The sequence below is a fragment of the Rhinolophus sinicus genome, chromosome 13, assembly GCF_057876585.1.
Source record: "Rhinolophus sinicus isolate RSI-liver-muscle chromosome 13, RSI-T2T, whole genome shotgun sequence".
Taxonomy (NCBI): Eukaryota; Metazoa; Chordata; class Mammalia; order Chiroptera; family Rhinolophidae; genus Rhinolophus; species Rhinolophus sinicus.
Genome location: NC_142513.1, coordinates 21842063 through 21859612, shown reverse-complemented (window position 1 = coordinate 21859612; position 17550 = coordinate 21842063). Strand labels below are relative to the sequence as shown.

General features: G+C 48.5%; 1 non-coding gene across 1 annotated transcript; it reads right to left on the bottom strand.

Moving 5' to 3' along the window:
• Positions 1-17438: 17438 nt before the first annotated feature.
• TRNAT-UGU (transfer RNA threonine (anticodon UGU)) lies at positions 17439-17512 on the bottom strand. Its single transcript has one exon. It is a non-coding gene; the product is annotated as a tRNA-Thr (tRNA).
• Positions 17513-17550: the final 38 nt, after the last annotated feature.

Below are 17550 nucleotides of genomic sequence, written 5' to 3'. Positions count from 1 at the left end.
TGGGGGGAGAGCAGAATAGTACACTGGGGTTTCGAAGCAGAGGAAAGAACCCTGCCTCCCCTCCTCCACCTGCTCAGACTGTCAAAACATCCATCCGACAACAATTTAGGGTGTTCACGGTTGTGGGGTGCACAGCCCTAGAATTCTAGGAGCTCACCACCTACTGTTTCCCCGAAAATAAGACATAGACGGACAATCAGCTCTAATGTGTCTTTTGGAGCAAAAATTAATACAAAACCCTGTCTTATTTTACTATAAGACCCGGTTTTATATAAGACCGGGTCTAATATAATATAATGGGTATAATATAATAATATAATACCGGGTCTTATATTAATTTTTGCTCCAAAAGACGCATTAGAGCTGATTGTCTGGCTAGGTCTTATTTTTGGGGAAACATAGTAGTTGCGAGATAGATGCTTAAAGAGGCAAGTACAGTGCAGGTGCTCAGCTGGAAGTCCCATCAGGATACTGTTGGGGGACAAAGGAGATGGTCGCCTCCGTGGAGCAGTGTCCAGCATAATGCAAGAGTGGGGCTCGGTGAGGTATAACGCCAGTGACACTAACAACCACCCCAGTAGCGAAGGCTGGCTCCCTGGAGGCTCCGAGAACACACACTTGGCTCCATGAACGCCCCCAACAACCCGGAGTTGTCATTGCTCCCATTTCAGAGATAGGGAAACTGACGCACAGAGGGGTGAGTGACTTGTCCACAGGCCCCTAGACAGTAAGGGTAGGTCTGGAAGGAGGGAGCCCGCATATTTGTTCCAAGGTAACACTGACAGGGCTTCCAGGAGCCCCATGTATTTAAACTTGCCAACTTGTTTCATCTTATTTCCAGCATCACCAGCCACCCTTGCTACTTCTGGCCCCTCTTGGCTAGCAGGGTGGAGTCTCTCCCCAGGGTTGTGCCACAAAGACCAGGAAAAGTGAGCAGGTCTGAATCAGCCTTCAGACAAGCCTGGGAGGAGCAGACTTGACCCAGATGCTCCTCAGCAAGTAGATTTTCTAGGACCCCCAGAGGCTGCCTCCTCCCCCTGCTCCCACCGCCTGCAGCTTGCCTGCAAATTGCTTCCAAGTGTTGATAATTACAGCAGGCCCAATCTAATCAACACCTGAGAGGGAGGAAACTGGGTGCCCCAGAGCACTTGGCGTCCTTATCTCTCCTTAGGATGAAGCCAGACGTTAGTCATGGACCCGTTCTCTAAGGCCTGGGCAGGACAGTGACTTTCCCAAGGTCATGCAGACCTTCCAAGCAAAGCTGGGGTTAGAGCTGGGCTTCCATTTACCAGCAGCACCTGTCCTTTGCTGAGCTGAGTGAGCCTTGGAGGGCAAATGGAAGAACACCCACAGGAAGGTGTTCTAGTAAGGACAGCTGGTCAGGACTCTCAGGTAAGCCATTGCCCAGTCCCCTTCATATCTCTGGGCTTTGGTGAGGTAATTTCAGAAGGAAAACGTTGGTCCTAGGAGGGATCTCAAAAGCATCTAGTTTAAACCTTTCCTGGTAGAGTGGGTAACGGAAGACCTAAAAAAAAAAGGCAGGGTTTGGCCAAGGTCATGCAGCAGGTCCGACTCAAGTTCCTCACTCCACCACCCCCTACTTCTCTTCTGGCACATAAGAGGGGCTCTTCCTTCAAATTCACCTTCTTCACAGGCTTTCCCTCCAACAGAGAGGGACTGAAATGTTAAGGAATAGCTTTGGGGGCTGGGCAGACTGGCTTTGAAATTTCACTCCCACTTAATTGCTGTGTAACTTTGGGCAAATGAATTTCCCTCTCTGAACCTGTTTCTTCATCTATAAAATGGGGGAAATAATAACTGCTTCTTAATCTAGTAAGAATTCAATGAAATAACCCCTAGATGGTGGAAAGCTCCGCCTACGCCCCTGACAGGGGAGGACAGACCTTCCTGATGGTTAGTAGGAAGTCAGACATTCATTCCACAGATTCCCTTCCCTCTCTCCCTCTTGTGACAAATACACCAAAGCTCAGAAACACATGTCTTCTGCCCAGGCTTTGACACAGGCTTGGAAATCCTCCCATGCTGGCCACAAGCACAGGACTTCTCTCTGGAATGGTTTCTGTGACCTGGGGGAGATAACAGAGCCAGCGAGGGAATTCCCAGGGCTGGCGCATGGATGGAGAAGGCAGAATCCCTCTTCACTTCTGCCTCCCAGGTTCCTGACAGCTCAGCCCCCCTCCCCAAGAACCTCCTGACTACAGAAGCCAGCTGGGCAAAGGGGTTCTTGGGGAGCAGGCTTCACGCTCCGCCTGCCCCCCCACCCCCACCCCACACACACACAGACAGGTCTGCTGAAGGCAGTGCCGGCATGAGGCCATGAGGCTCAGTGGAGCTGAAAGCTGCTGACAGCAGCCTCTGAGGAGCAGCACGGCGGGGAAGGCGGGGAGGAAAGGGGAGAAAAAAAAAGGAAAGGAGGAGAGAGGCGGGTGGGTCCTGCTCTTTCCCCCACAGCCCACCCTGGACAAGCTAAGAAAAGCTCGGGGGAGAAAAACCGCCAAAGATGCACAGTTGCCCTCCCCACCAAGCTGGAGGCCCTTCCTTCCCTGAGCCAGCTGCCCCAGGCAGATTAGTCTTCAGCTCCGGAAAAGCAGGCCCCACACACCAGCCCACGGGAGGCTGCCAGCTGAGTCAGCCTCTCTACCTGTCAGGAAATCATTCATAAAACATGACACCTTCCTAGCACCCAGCTCCCAGCCTCACCCAAGCACAGTCCCCGGCCGGCTACATAAGCACATTGCCTCCAGCCCCCTCCCTCCTGCCTCGCCCCAGCCACTTGCCACTTTTTTCCTGGGATAAAGACGAATGAAAGCACTGTGAAATAAGGCCAGCTCAGCCTTTGTTAATCAGTATTTACTGGCTGCCTGCCCTGGGGACAACAGCAGAGTCACAAACAACAACTTCACTCAGTTATGAGCAAATGTCAGTGACAAGGCTTCCAAAAGGTTTCACTGTCACGGCCACGCCAGTGCTGGACACTTTATCTTCAGTTTATGTATGGATAGCTAGAGGCTCCCAGGACACCTCACTAGACATAGGTCACTGGGCCAATTCTCTCACAAAGGAAAACTGAAGTCTGCAGAGGGAAAGGGACTTGCCTTAGGTCACACATGAGTTCAAACTTGAAGCCCATGTCCCTGAAATGGAGATGATACTCCACGTTGTTCTTTTCATTCCCCATCACTCAAACCCTGATGCACTCTTACTGGGAGATAAACTGCAGGTTGCACTCTGGCTAACGAACTGAATTCCTTAGCTAGTCCTGTATGCCTGGACCCTGCTAACCTCTGCCCTCATTATACTCCCCCTTGCTCTCCTTCTCACTGGCCACGTTTCTCAAATACACCCACCATGCCTCAGGGCCTTTGCACATGCCAGACCCTTCTACCTTCTAGTCATTATATGTCAGGCTTCTTTTCATCCTGCAGAACTATGTTTCTTGTCACCTCCGCTGACCAGAAGAAGCCCCCCTCACACATTCCCTATCCTTGAGTGAAAATAGTTCTGTCATGCAGGGAGTCACGCGGGGTCTCTGGTCCCACTCCCTGCATAAGAACGCAGGACATGATGAGGCCAAAAAGGAACACCCACGGAGCCATAGGTAGGGGAGTCATACCACTATATTCTCTCTGGCGGCACTATACTCTCACTGGAGGCTGGATCCACACTGTCCGCAAACCGCCATCCACACTTGCCAGCCCAGCCGCCATCTTCTTGCTAGCCCCCATTCTTCCTCTTCTCCTCTCTCTGCTAGCATAGCCACAGCAGTTATATTAGTGGCCAATGGCTCACTGTTACAGCTGACGGCCAACTAGCCACAGCTGATGGCCATGCAATCACAGTTGGCCATTTACTACCTGAGCCAGCACCTGTCTATGTGAGGCTGAGAGCCTGGAAACTACTTTTTGGGGTTCTGTCCCCACACTCCACCCCTACAGGCTCTCCCCTCACAATCTACGCGACAAGCGTCTTCCGTGAGGGACCCCGTGCGAGGAGCCTGGAGGTGAATGCAATATCCTGGACACAGCCAGGCTCTCTGGGCACAGCCAGACTTCCTGGACTTCTTAGGGTACCACTAGTTTCCCTGGGCACAGCCAGGGTTTCTCAGGGCACCACCAGTACTTCTGGGCACGGCCAGACTTCCTGGACTTCTTAGGGTACCACCTGTCTTCCCGGACACAGCCAGGGTTTCTCAGGGCACCACCAGTGCTTCTGGGCACGGCCAGACTTCCTGGACTTCTTAGGGTACCACTAGTTTCCCCAGGCACAGCTAGGATTTCTCAGGGCACTGCCACTCTCTCTGGGAACAGCCCGACTTCCTGGGCACAGCCAGGGTATCTTCAGGGCTCAGCCAGACTTCCTGGACTCAGCCAGGGCTCTCAGGGCACTGCCACTCTCTGTGGGCACAGCCACACTTCCTGGACACAGCCAGGGCTCTCAGGGCACTGCCACTCTCTGTGCCTCTCAGGGTACCCTGCTGGAACAACAGCGACTCACAATCAAGGTGCTTACATATTCTCAATGGCGGCCAGTCAAGAGACAAAAGCAAATATCCCCCAGTTCCACTAACAACAGTTCCCAAACAAACAGTCAAGCGGTCCATTAAATTAGGGATGGAAGGCAATTCCCCATAGTCCATAGTCATTCGCCAGGGCTGTCCTGGGGGTGAGGGACGACCTGGACCTCACCCTCATCTCCCATGGAGGACTCAGCAAGCGTTACCTCCTGGGACTATAAGTCCTGCATCCGGGCTGCCTGAGCAGGAACTTCTCCGGCCTGTGCTGGTTGGGGAACCGTCCACATCTTTCCACCTCTCCACGGGGCTCCATCTCGGCAGCAGCTGCATGGCTTTTCCTGTGCTGGTGGGAGAACCGTCCACGTCCTCCCACCCCTCCACGGGGGTCCAGCTCTCCGGCAGCTGCTCCTCCTGGTCTTCCTGAGACTCAGTGTTCATACACACAAACTGCTCCACCGCCCTTCGGAGAGCTTTGGCCGGCACCATACCCTGCTCGCTGAGCCATTTGTCGTGCAGGGTGCCAGGCGGGGTCTCTGCTCCCGCTCCCCATACAAGAACGCAGGATATGGTGAGGCCAAAAAGGAACACCCACGGAGCCATAGGTAGGGGAGTCATACCACTATATTCTCTCTGGCGGCACTATACTCTCACTGGAGGCTGGATCCACACTGTCCGCAAACCGCCATCCACACTTGCCAGCCCAGCCGCCATCTTCTTGCTAGCCCCCATTCTTTCTCTTCTCCTCTCTCTGCTAGCATAGCCACAGCAGTTATATTAGTGGCCAATGGCTCACTGGTTACAGCTGACGGCCAACTAGCCACAGCTGATGGCCATGCAATCACAGTTGGCCATTTACTACCTGAGCCAGCACCTGTCTATGTGAGGCTGAGAGCCTGGAAACTACTTTTTGGGGTTCTGTCCCCACAGGTAGTCATATCACTAGTCTCGCTGGCGGCTGATTTGGAGACACAGGAAGCAGGAGCCACACTATCCGCAAGCACTTCTCTCTCTGCCAACCAACCTCACTCGCTAGCTGCAATCTGCCATGCTCACTACAATCCGCTCTTGCTAGCTCAGCCACCATCTTCTTGCTAGCCCCCATTTGCTGCTAGCGTAGCCACGGCAGTTATATTAGTGGTCAATGGCTCACTGGTTACAGCTGACGGCTAACTAGCCACAGCTGATGGCCATCCAATCATAGTTGATAGTTGATGGCCATTTACTACCTGAGCCAGCACCTTTCCACGTGAGGCCGAGAGCCTGGAAACTGCACTCCTGGCTCTGTCCCCACAGTTCCTAGCCTAACCCATATTACAAGTGTATTATGTACTTCTGTACTTATTTACTGTTTGTCTCCACATGTAGAATAAGCCCACGAGATGGGTTTTGTTCACACGGTATCCCAAGGCCTAGCATATGCCTGATGCAAAACAGACCCTCAGTAAATATTTGTTATATGAAAACTGAATGACTTCTCATTGTACATGATCAGAACCCCTCAGGCTCTGTCGCTCTATCCTCTGACCATACCAAGCTGACCAGCTAAATAATCAAATACATCTTCTTCATGCATCGTTCTTATTTGATGTTCATGAGAGGCTGAGAAGAGCATTGGAAGGCGGGGGTGGAGCCAGGAGTTTGGAGCCCAGGTGCAGGGCTACTCTGGCCCACCACCGGCTAAGCGCCCTGGCAGCAGGGCCCATGGATGGTATATGAAGGCGTTCTGTAAGACACTCCGCAAACTGTTGTTATTTCTATTCTCTCTGCCTCCAAAAGTGGCGGAGAGTCATCAAACACTCACCACTTTATGAAAAGGGTTTCAAGCTGCGTCTGAGTCACCCTTCTGATCAATCTCTAATCAGCACTTATGAAGTACCCAACAGGACTTAGACTACATTAGAAGCCAAGGCAAATATATTCAAATGTTAGGATCAAGGGTTGGTTCTCAATATTGGATGTACATTAATAATGTACTTTGTTTCCCCGAAAAGAAGACCTAGCAGACCATCAGCTCTAATGCATCTTTTGGAGCACGAATTAATATAAGACCCGGTATATTATATTATATTATATTATATTATATTATATTATATTATATTAATTATATTAATTATATTATATTATATTATATTATATTATATTATATTATATTATATTATATTATATTATATTATATTATATCGGGTCTTATGTTAAATTTTGCTCCAAAAGACGCATTAGAACTGATTGTCCGGCTGGGTCTTATTTTCGGGGAAACATGGTAGATGCTCTGATCTCTCCCCATTCCACTCCATGTTGATTTCACAGGTCTGGGCTGGGGTGAGGCACGTGCCCAGGCAGACTGACACACACACCAAAGGCTGTCAGTGACTCCAAACCCTGGCCATGCACTGGAACTACCTGAGTGCCTTCTGAACACACTGATGCCAGGCCCCTCTGCTACCAGAGATCCAACATTCCCCAGGTGATTCTACAGTGCAGCCAGGGTTAACAACCATTGCCCAGAGATGTGCTTTCTCGATTATTCTAGCTGCCCCAAGTCAGAGGACCTGGATCTTGTGGGCAGTGCATGTCCAGGGTCAAGGCCATACAACTGCCATCACCTGTACTGCTGGTGAAACCTGACTGAGCACCTATTATATGCTGTGCTGGACACATCCCCTGACCTGGAGGTCTTCGCTCCCACTCGAGCTGAGACAGCTAGGAGGAGGGCAAGGCGAGGGGGCAGGGCACAGAAGCTCCTGTCACTGCCCTGCTTAACGCCTACCCATGACGCCCTCTAGGACCAAGCACCAAGGCTCACCTGGTAGGCTCTGGCCCCTGACTATCTTCCTGGCTTCCTTTCTTGTCATTTTCCCCAACACAAACCGCAGGCCTCTGTCATCTTAATCTGTCTAGTTCTTCCACCAGCACCATGCCCCTTCCTACCTCCCCACAAAGGCAACGCTGCCTCCCCCACCTCCAGCAGCACCGTCACCTCCTCCCACATACGTGCCTGGTTCCTGCTGGTGCCTGGTCCTAGTCAGTCAGATACATTCCATCTGGACTCCTAGGGCGTGCCCTGCACACCTCCTCCAGTGGGCATCTGTCACACTGCCCTGGAGTCACTGTCCACCTCCCTGAGAGTACTGCTGTGTATTCCCAACATCTAACACAGGCCTGGAGGAATCTGGGGGAGCAGAGGGTAAGCAAGGGTCAGTTGTGTTTTCAGGTAACTTTGGCCAGGTGCAAAAGACTTCTTAGAGAATAGAGAACCTCAGGCAGGTCAGAGAGGGGACTGACTATTCAGTGCCAACCCAAGGACTAGAAGGTTGCCACAAGAATGGAAATCCAGGAATTGACAGGCTAGAAATTACCAAGAGATGCCTTATCACTTGCTTAAAATCCACATTCTACTGTACACCAGCAATGGGCCTTTGAGCAAGCTATTTAACCTCTCTGAGGCTCAGTTTCCTCATCTGTACAATGGAGATCATTATAGTTCTAACTCAGGGTGCTACAAGCTGTAAAACAAGCCAATGTATATAAAGCACTTAACACCAGGCCTAGTATAAGGAATCACTCAGTACGTGTTGGCAATTATTATTGTTATTATAATTCATGGAACACCCTGTGCTGAAAAGGCCTTTAGAGATTATCTACATTAACGCCTGCATTTTGTAGCCAGGGATGCAACCCAGACAAGAGGAAGGCCTCACTGACACTTCTATCCAGCCCTTGCAAACCCAGAGCATGAGGGCCAACTGATAAGAGCTGGTGAGGGGGCTGCTGGGAATCAGCTGATGTGCTGGCAGGACTCCAGCCTGGAGTTTCTAATGACTCAGAGCCTGACATCTCGGCTCTGTTTCAGGCAAAATTGCTGAGCATATTTTAGGATCAGCAAAAACCCACAATGCCTTTGGCTGAGCACTTTCCCTCTTCTTGTTGAAGCCCAGGGGTATTTTCTAGGAAATTAAGTCCATCTGTTTCTGATTCATTTGTACTTAAGTCATCACCAGGCTGTTTTGTAAGAGCCCTTTGATGTGAAAGCTTTCTTATTCCATAAGCCTCTCTAAGCCTTTATTTAGTCAACAGTAGGTAAACGGGTATCACCAAAAGGCCAAAGGCAGCTTCTTGATCTCCCTCAACACAGGGGCCATGGGAAGGGGAAGTGTGGCCCTGAGAGTCCTTCTCTTCGGGCCTCTCAGGGCAAAGCATCCACTCCCTGCCTCTGGCCCAGGCCACAGCGAGGCCTCCCTGATCAATCACCGCTTCGCCTCACCAGGCACTGTATATAACCAGCATCTTACTTGTCCACCACGCACAGTCCATCCACAGGGATTTACGATTTCCTGTGTGTTGCTCAAGTTTCTTGAAGTTGATTTCAAGTTCCTTGAGGATGAGAGGTCAAGTCTCCTAATTCATTGTGCCCCCAGCACCCTGGTACCATGCCTGGTACACAATTACAGGGACAGTTACTTCCAAACCAGAAACCCATGGAAAAGACCTAACAAGTATAAGCGTTCTTTAAGGTTCATGGGGACAGTATATTGAAATTGGGGCTACCGTAAACATAGTGAGCCGCTCAACGGACCACTGGTTGAACTGAATGTACCAGTGTCATGCAGGGCGGCCTGCGGGTTCTCAGCTCCCGCTCCCCACATAATAATGCAGGACATGATGAGGCCAAAAAGGAACACCCACGGAGCCATAGATACGGGAGTCATGCCACTATATTCTCACTGGTGGCAGGGTTGGAGACACAGGAAGCAGGAGCCACACTATCCGCAACCCACACTCCACCGTGCTAATTGCAATCCGCGCTTGCCAGCCACCATCTTCTTGCTAGCCCCCATTTACTGCTAGCGTAGCTATGGCAGTTATATTAGTGGCCAATGGCTCACTGGTTACAGCTGACGGCCAACGAGCCACAGATGATGGCCATCTAATCACAGTTGATGGCCATTTACTACCTGAGCCAGCACCTTTCCACGTGAGGCCGAGAGCCTGGAAACTACACTCCTGGCTCTGTCCCCACAACCAGGTATGAAGGGAAGACTGTCCCCCCTCTGCCACTGTCGTGCGGGGCGGCCTGCGGGGTCGCTGCTCCCGCTCCCCACATAAGAACGCAGGATGTGGCTAGGCCAAAAAGGAACACCCACAGAGCCATAGGTAGGGGAGTCATACCACTATAGTCTCACTGGAGGCTGGAGTCACCCGACGTGCGACCTGCTGTCCACTTTTCTGCCAACCGACCAACTCCCCTTGACTCAACTCTCGCAGCCGCGGCAGTTATATCAGTGGCTAATTGGCTAACTGGTTTCAGCTGACGGCCAACTAGACACAACTGAGAGCCATCTACTACCTAAGCCAGCACCTTTCCACGTTAGGCTGAGAGCCTGGAAACTGCTCTCTGGGACTCTGTCCCCACAGCCACCCAGACAAAGCACTCCACGAAGTCTCAAACCTGCCCTGTTTCCTACAGCAAGATGAAGAAATTGAGGAAACCCCTAATCCAAGTGAATAAGCAAAACTCGTCACTCAATTCAAGGGAAAGCTCGGGTGTTTTAGGGGGTGTCCCTAACTTCACAGCCCACAATCCAGAAGCATCTCTGTTCGAGGTAGAATCTCGGCAGAGTCCCCTCTTGGGCTGGTCCTATTCTGTATTTATTAAAGACGTATTTAGGGGTCTCTCAAAGGCAGGGGATGGGAACGATAGCCCCAGGTTTCTCCAACTGGAGCATGCATCAAAATCACCCTCCGAAGGCTACTTAACCCAGATCACTGTTCCTGACTCAGCAGGTCTAGACTGGGGCCCAAGAATCTGCACTTCTAATGAGTTCCCAGCTGCCGCTGATGCTGTGGGACCAGCCATTCATTTTGTCCTGAGGTGAAAATTTCAGGGGTGGGGAGTAGCTATCTACTGCTAATGATTTTGTTTCATTTTTCTTTCTCTCCGAATACTGTGGCTTAGAACTAACAACCCAAAGACAGGTAGCAGTGGTGAAGAGGCACCACTCTGAAGCAGGAACTGGGCTTGGTGCCTGTCATGCAGGGTCTTATGCGGGGTCTCTGATCTTGCTCCCCGCACAAGAACGCAGGACATGGTGAGGCCAAAAATGAACACCAACGGAGCCATGGATGGGGGTTCACATCACTATAGACTCGCTGGCGGCTGGGTTGGAGACACAGGAAGCAGGAGCCACATGATCTGCAACCTGCCGTCTGCTTCTCTGCCAACCAACCAACCAACCCCCTAGCCCAGCCACGGCAGTTATATCAGCGGCTAATGGCCAACTAGTCACAGCTGATGACCATCTACTACCAGACCCAGCACCTTTCCACGTGAAGGCTGAGAGCCTGGAAACTGCTCTCTGGGGCTCCGACCCCACAAAGGTAATGCCTGCTCTGGAAGGGAAAGGACTAAAAGTTCCCTGCCTCCTCCCTCCCTCCCTCCCTCTCTTCCTTCCTTTCTTCTCTTCTTCCCTTCCTTCTCTCCTCTCCCCCCACTTCGTTCCCCTCCAGCCTTTTTCCTCTCTTTCCCCTCTGCCTCCGTTACTTCCTTCTGGATTTTATGAAAGTAGTGATATAACTAAAGCTTTTCTGAATCTAAGATACTGTCAAGATGGGAGCACCAATGAAAACAAATGGTAAGGAGCTGGTTCCAAAGGAGCCTTGAGAGAGAAGTGGGACCACTGGCTTGAGGGATTGAAGACGCCCACCTGGGATCAGCCCTAGGGAATCATCCTGACCTCTTTAGGGGAAAAGGCATCTAGAAATAATCGAGGTGGTTGGTGTGGGGACAGAGTCCCAGAGAGCAGTTTCCAGGCTCTCAGACTCACGTGGAAAGGTGCTGGCTCGGTTATTAGATGGCCATTAGCTGTAATCAGATGGCCATCAGCTGTAATCAGATGGCCATCCGCTATGGCTCTGTGGCCATCAGCTGTTACCGGTTAGCCATTGGCCACTAATATAACTGCCATGGCTACGCTAGGGGGGTTGGTTGGTTGGCAGAGAAGCGGATTGCAGATTGCGGATAGTGTTGATACTACTTCCCATGTCTCGCCTGGCCGCCAGCGAGACTGGGGTGTAGGAAGGCCCCTTGTTGGGGTACTGGTGGATGTTTGCTTTTATGTCTCAACCAGCCGCCAGCGAGAATATGACTCCCCTATCTATGTCTCAGTTGTTGTTCCTTTTTGGCCTCACCATATCCTGTGTTCTTGTGCGGGGAGCAGGAGCTGAGACCCTGCATTACAGGGGGGCAAGAAAGGAATTTGTTTTTACTTTTTATCTTTTTTTCAGTTCTATTTGAATGTTTTATTGTGTACCCTTCATGTATTTATATCTATAAATAGAACACAGTAATTTATGCTTATATTGGAAAACTTGGACACTACAGATAAGCAAAAGAAAAAATTAAAAACCTGTAATTCTATGGCTCTGAAATAACCACCAATAACGTTTTCCTTTGTATCCACTTTATCTACTTAATTTCTATGTAAACATTTTTTACACGAGTAGGTTCACCTTGATCTTACGGTCTTGTAACCTGTTTTGTTTTGTTTTTCCCCTCACATCATAATCATGATTCTTTTCATAATACTGTCTTCTTCAATATTAGTTTCAATGGCTAATGTTATTCCATTATATACCTATACCATAATGCATATAACTAATTCCCTATTGCTCGATACTGGGTTGTTTTCACTTATTAGCTAATATAAATTTTAATTTATTTGGACTAGTACATTTTATTCATCATAGGGTTACCCATTGTCCTGCGGGGCGGCCTGCGGGGTCTCTGCTCCCGCTCCCCACATAAGAACGCAGGATATGGTGAGGCCAAAAAGGAACACCCACGGAGCCATAGGTAGGGGAGTCATACCACTGTAGTCTCACTGGAGGCTGGATTCATACGACGTGCGACCTGCTGTCCGCTTTTCTGCCAACCAACTGACTCGACTCCCCACCGCAGCCATGGCAGTTGTATTAGTGGCCAATGGCTCAAGGGTTACAGCTGATAGCCAACTAGCCACAGCTGACAGCCATCTACTACCCGAGCCAGCACCTTTCCACATGAGGCCGAGAGCGTGGAAACTGCTCTCTGGGGCTCTGTCCCCACACGCATTATGAACCCTATATGAATCAAGAAATGGTATTTTAAGATTCCTCCTGCTTTAACAAAGAGTGAAAAATAAAATTTTCTCAGAAATGTTTCTGGTGGGTCGATTTTGTAATGCTTCCTAATTTATATGAGTTCTGTTAAGAAGTTCCTAATTAGAATTTGATGGAATGTGGATTATATCTCAATAAAAAACCAAACCCTTCCTAGCTGGGAGTTAGATCAAAGTTCCAGTTATCACCATGTGACCTCATGCAAGTGTAACCTTGGTGTGTCCTTTTTCTCAGATGCTGGTGTAACAACACCCAACTCTCAGGGTGTCCTGAGCTTCAAAGAAGATGACATATGTGAAGGAATGAATGCCAGAAACTATAGGGCTGTTCTTTATGCATAATCACCAAAGCAGGAAACAACCCAGTCCATTGGTCACAGGCCAACAGAGGAAAACCAAAACCAAACAAACAAAATGGGATGTATCCATACTATAGAACACGAGCCAGGCAGGCTTAAAAAAGAAAAAAATACGAACAGGTCAATAGCATAGATGAATCTGAAAAACATTATGCTTAGTGGAAGAAGCTAGGCACAGAAGGCTACATACTGAATGATTCTATTTATACAACATTCTGGAAAAGGCTAAAGTCAGGGGCAAGAATCAGGTCATTGATTCTGGGGGTAAGGAGAAAGGATTGACTAAAGACTCATGAGGGAAATTTCTGGGGTGATGGATATATTTTACATCACGATTGTAGTGGTGGTTACACAATTATACATTTATCAAAACTCATCGAACTGTACATTTAAAAAGGGTGAATTTTACTGTATATAAATTATGCCTTAATAAACTTGACTTGCCTCAAAAAAACAAAGTATAGCGCTGTCAAAATATAAGGTGTCACCCATCAGACATTATCTGTAGCACTTTTCATAGAAATTCTGAAATACCTTTGTGAAATATGACATACGTACAAAAAAATACAATCCAGAAAAGACCAAATATGCTCAAGAAAATATTAGTTGTTGGGCTACCTGCCTTTTGGAAAGTCCATTGCTACACTGCAGCAAATGCTCACGTGTGAGGCAGCGGATCCCACTGCGGGGCAGCTGACCACTTGGACTATTAGGGAATTTTCCTTGTCGTCACCTACCTGCCTTTTTCTCCTTTTAAAAAAAAATATCACCAGAGTGAAAAAGAAACAACAGTGTCAGAACTGAACAGTGAACGAAGCCCCAACCAGGACAGTCCTTTTTCCTCCAGGGGAAGAATACAGGTATTTCTGGTTGATCTTCTCTTGGCCTGACCATTGCCATCTTAAGGAACACTATGCTTCAAAAGTCAATAAAATATAAAATAATTACCTGCGGCCAAAGACTAGGTGAACAGACAGCATATTTCTAAGCAGAATAGGAAGAGTGAATTGATGCAAAGACGAAGTGGTAACAGAAAGAACCTGCTCAAATCCCCCAGCGACGCAGCAAAATCCCTGCCTCACAGTCTACAGGCCCTGATCAATGCTCCTTATTCAATAGATTGTATTTGTCACAACATTCCAATACAACAAAGGGCCTGAAATAGTTCCTGGAGCTCATAATGGGGTCTGAACTACAGAAAATGGGAGTGAGGATATAATCTCCTCTTGATAGAAATAAGGTCCTGAAAAGACAAACTGCTGATTATCTGCGTACACAGTTTACCACCCTATTCCCACAGGGCCCAGGGGAGCCCTGCCCATAGGAGGCACTCCAAGAATGTGAATCAGGGAGCAAGGTGTTCCACTACTCTTGGAAGACGGCCCCTGGAAGATGGGTGCTCAGCCTGGCTGCCTTACACTAAAGACTTATCTATGATCTATGTTAAAACCAACCAACAATCAAACAAAATTCCCCAGATTTATTATTCTAAAGCCAGGTAGGTTTGTTTGTTAACAGTCCTGCGTGGAGGATCTACCAGCAACCTCATTTCATTAACTACTGTGTTTCCCTGAAAATAAGACCGTATCTTATATTAATTTTTGCTCCAAAAGACGCATTAGGGCTTATGTTCAGGGGATGTCATTCTGAAAAATCTTGTATTTTTGGGGAAACACAGTAACAATAGGGTCTATTACCAGATGGGGGTGGGGAGGAGTGAAGCGGACTGATGCCAAATGTTGGGGTTATTGAGCTGAAAAACAAGTCTCTTATCAAGAAGTCCACAGGCTAGTAGGGAAGAGAATCTTGGAAAAGAATAATTATAAAAATTAGGTAATGAAGAGCTCACCTTTGGTTGAACAGGCATCATGCCACGTGATTTGCCCAATAACCCCACGAGGCAAGAACTATACCCGGCTTACAAATGGGGAAACTAAGGATCTGAGTGAAACAGAGCCCCGTTAGCACCCCCACAGTAGAGGCCTCTCCACGGTCCTGGCCCCAACCTTTCTTTGACCTGCCTGTAGCTTAACAATATATCATCCCTCTGTAGATAGAGCTCGGAATGTCCCCTGTCCCACCCAGTTCCGTTTTAGAAAATTACCCTGAAACTTATGATTAATACCCTTAAGCTTATTGATCACAATCTCAATGATCTACCAGGCTAATCCCATCATTGTTCCTGGGTTGCTGACTCCACCACAGAATCACTGGGCCACAGGGAAGGCTCCATGCAGATCCCTGGAACCCTCACGTAGCCTCTGGAGGAATGCCTAGATTTTCCCTTAAAAACTTCACGCTGGTCTGAGAATATTAAGGCAGTTTTTGGAGGTGTTAACCCGCTGCCTTCTCAGACCACCGGTGCTCTGAAAATAAACGCTTATTCTATGAGCCAACTCCTGTGTCGGTCTATCGGCTGAGCAGCGCAGGCAGCATGAGCCCCAGACTTGTTTGGCCTCCGGCTTCAAGAGGCTTGGAGCTTGCCTGAGGTCACGCAGTTGGTAAGCACAGGGGCCAGAATTGGAACCCAAGTGGTCTGAGCCTACACTCCTGAGGCTGGCAGCAGAGGTCTGAGGGACACTGAGAGATGTTTATTATGGTGCGGAGCTGTCGGGTAGGTCCTCAGAAGTGCCCTGGATGCTACATCTTGAAATGCAGGGAAGCATTGCAGGCCCAAGGGGAGAAGAGGTGGATGGCCCATGGCATGGTGGCTGTCAGCAGTCTGGTAGACTAGATGTTCCAATACAATACACCAGGAGGCAGAGGAGATGGTGGTGGAAGACGCAGGCAGGGCCAGACTGTGGGGCTCAGTGTGCCATGTTTGGACCGTACCCTGGACACTATGTAGAGCCATGAGTATTTGGATCTGTCAGCTGACGTGAGACTTACCCATCAGAATGCTCCTCAAGAAACAGGCTGGATTGTAGAAGCTGTGAGGTTGAAGACTAGGGGAGAGACCATCAGGAAGCTACTGCTCTGGTCCAGCAGGAGCAGGAAGGCCTCAATTAGATAGTACGAGGGGTTCCTGGGTCAGAATCTGTCCAGGGGCCAGCTGGGTGCAGCTCTTACAGAGAACTCTGACAGCGTGTATTTACACCAGCTCTGGATGGTTTGCTGAGCTGAATCTCCTTCAGGTCTCTCAGGACCCCATTTCTGAACCGAGTAGACTCCACAACTTACAGGGCAGAACTGACCACTGGTCAGTGACCACAGTTTCAGTCTCCAGGCCTCCATTTCCCCACGTATAACATGAGTGGCTTTAACTAGATTATATTTTAGGTGCCTTCGTGTTCTGACATTCTGTGAATTCTTTTTACACTAGATTCTAATGGTTTCAGGCACATGAGGCCCTCAGAAACCTCATGGACATTCTTGGATGCTCTGTCCAAAGGCACTGATTTGCTCTCCTTTGGTACTTGAGAGCAGTAATCTTGCATAAATTGGAACAATCTCTGTAGAGGTCAGCTCGGCACTGTGATGGTTAATCAGGTGGGCCACTATACCCAGATATTTGGTCAAATATTATTCTGGATGTTTCTGTGAAAGTGTTTTGTTTTTTTTTTGGATGAAATTAACATTTAAATTGGTGGACTTTCATATCAGAGTAAAGCAGATTCTCCTCCATAATGTGGGTGGGCCCCATTTAATCAGTTGAAAGTCTTAAATAGAACAAAGACTAACTCCCTGGCCTTCCCCAGCAGGAAGGGCTTCTGCCTGCAGACTGCCTTTGGACTGTATCTGCAACTCCTCCCTGGGTCTCTTGCCTGTGGGCCTCCGCTCAGATTTTGAATTTACCAAGCCTCCAAAATGCTGTGAACCAATCCTTAACTTTGTAAGCGGGCATTTTCCCGCCAAATCGCGTCGTAACGCGGGGCTTTTTTGACATTTTCTCGCCAAAATTAGACTTTCCGTAAAATATTCATATCTTTCGATCTATTTGATATTTTTCTATGAAACTTTCAGTGTTTTAGTTTAAAAAGAGGTCTCCATTTATGTACTTTGCAAAATTTTTGCCGGTTCCAACTAGAGGCGATATGACGAGTTTACTCGTTTCCGGCAAAAAATGTGTTTTAAAATAAATCTCTTTCTCCACATGCATGCATGCATGCGCGCGCACACACCGTGTTTGTTCTGTTCTCTGGAGAACCCTAATACCGGCATTATTTATCAAAATTGCAATGCTGGTTATGACCTATCCACATATCTGAATATGCTGCAGCCACAGAAAGGGATGCAGATTCTATATACTGATATGGAAAGATTTCCAAGATATATTATGTGTAGCGTGTATAATTATCTGTGTAAACAACAACTAAAAAGAGTAAAAATATATATATATATATTTTTTTTTTAGATTTTTTTTTTTTTTTTTAAGGAGGGCACAGCTCACAGTGGCCCATGCAGGGATCGAACCAGCAACCTTGGAGTTACAAGCACCACGCTCTAACCGACTGAGCTAACTGGCCACCCCAAGAGTAAAAATTTTAATTCCTACTGTTTATAT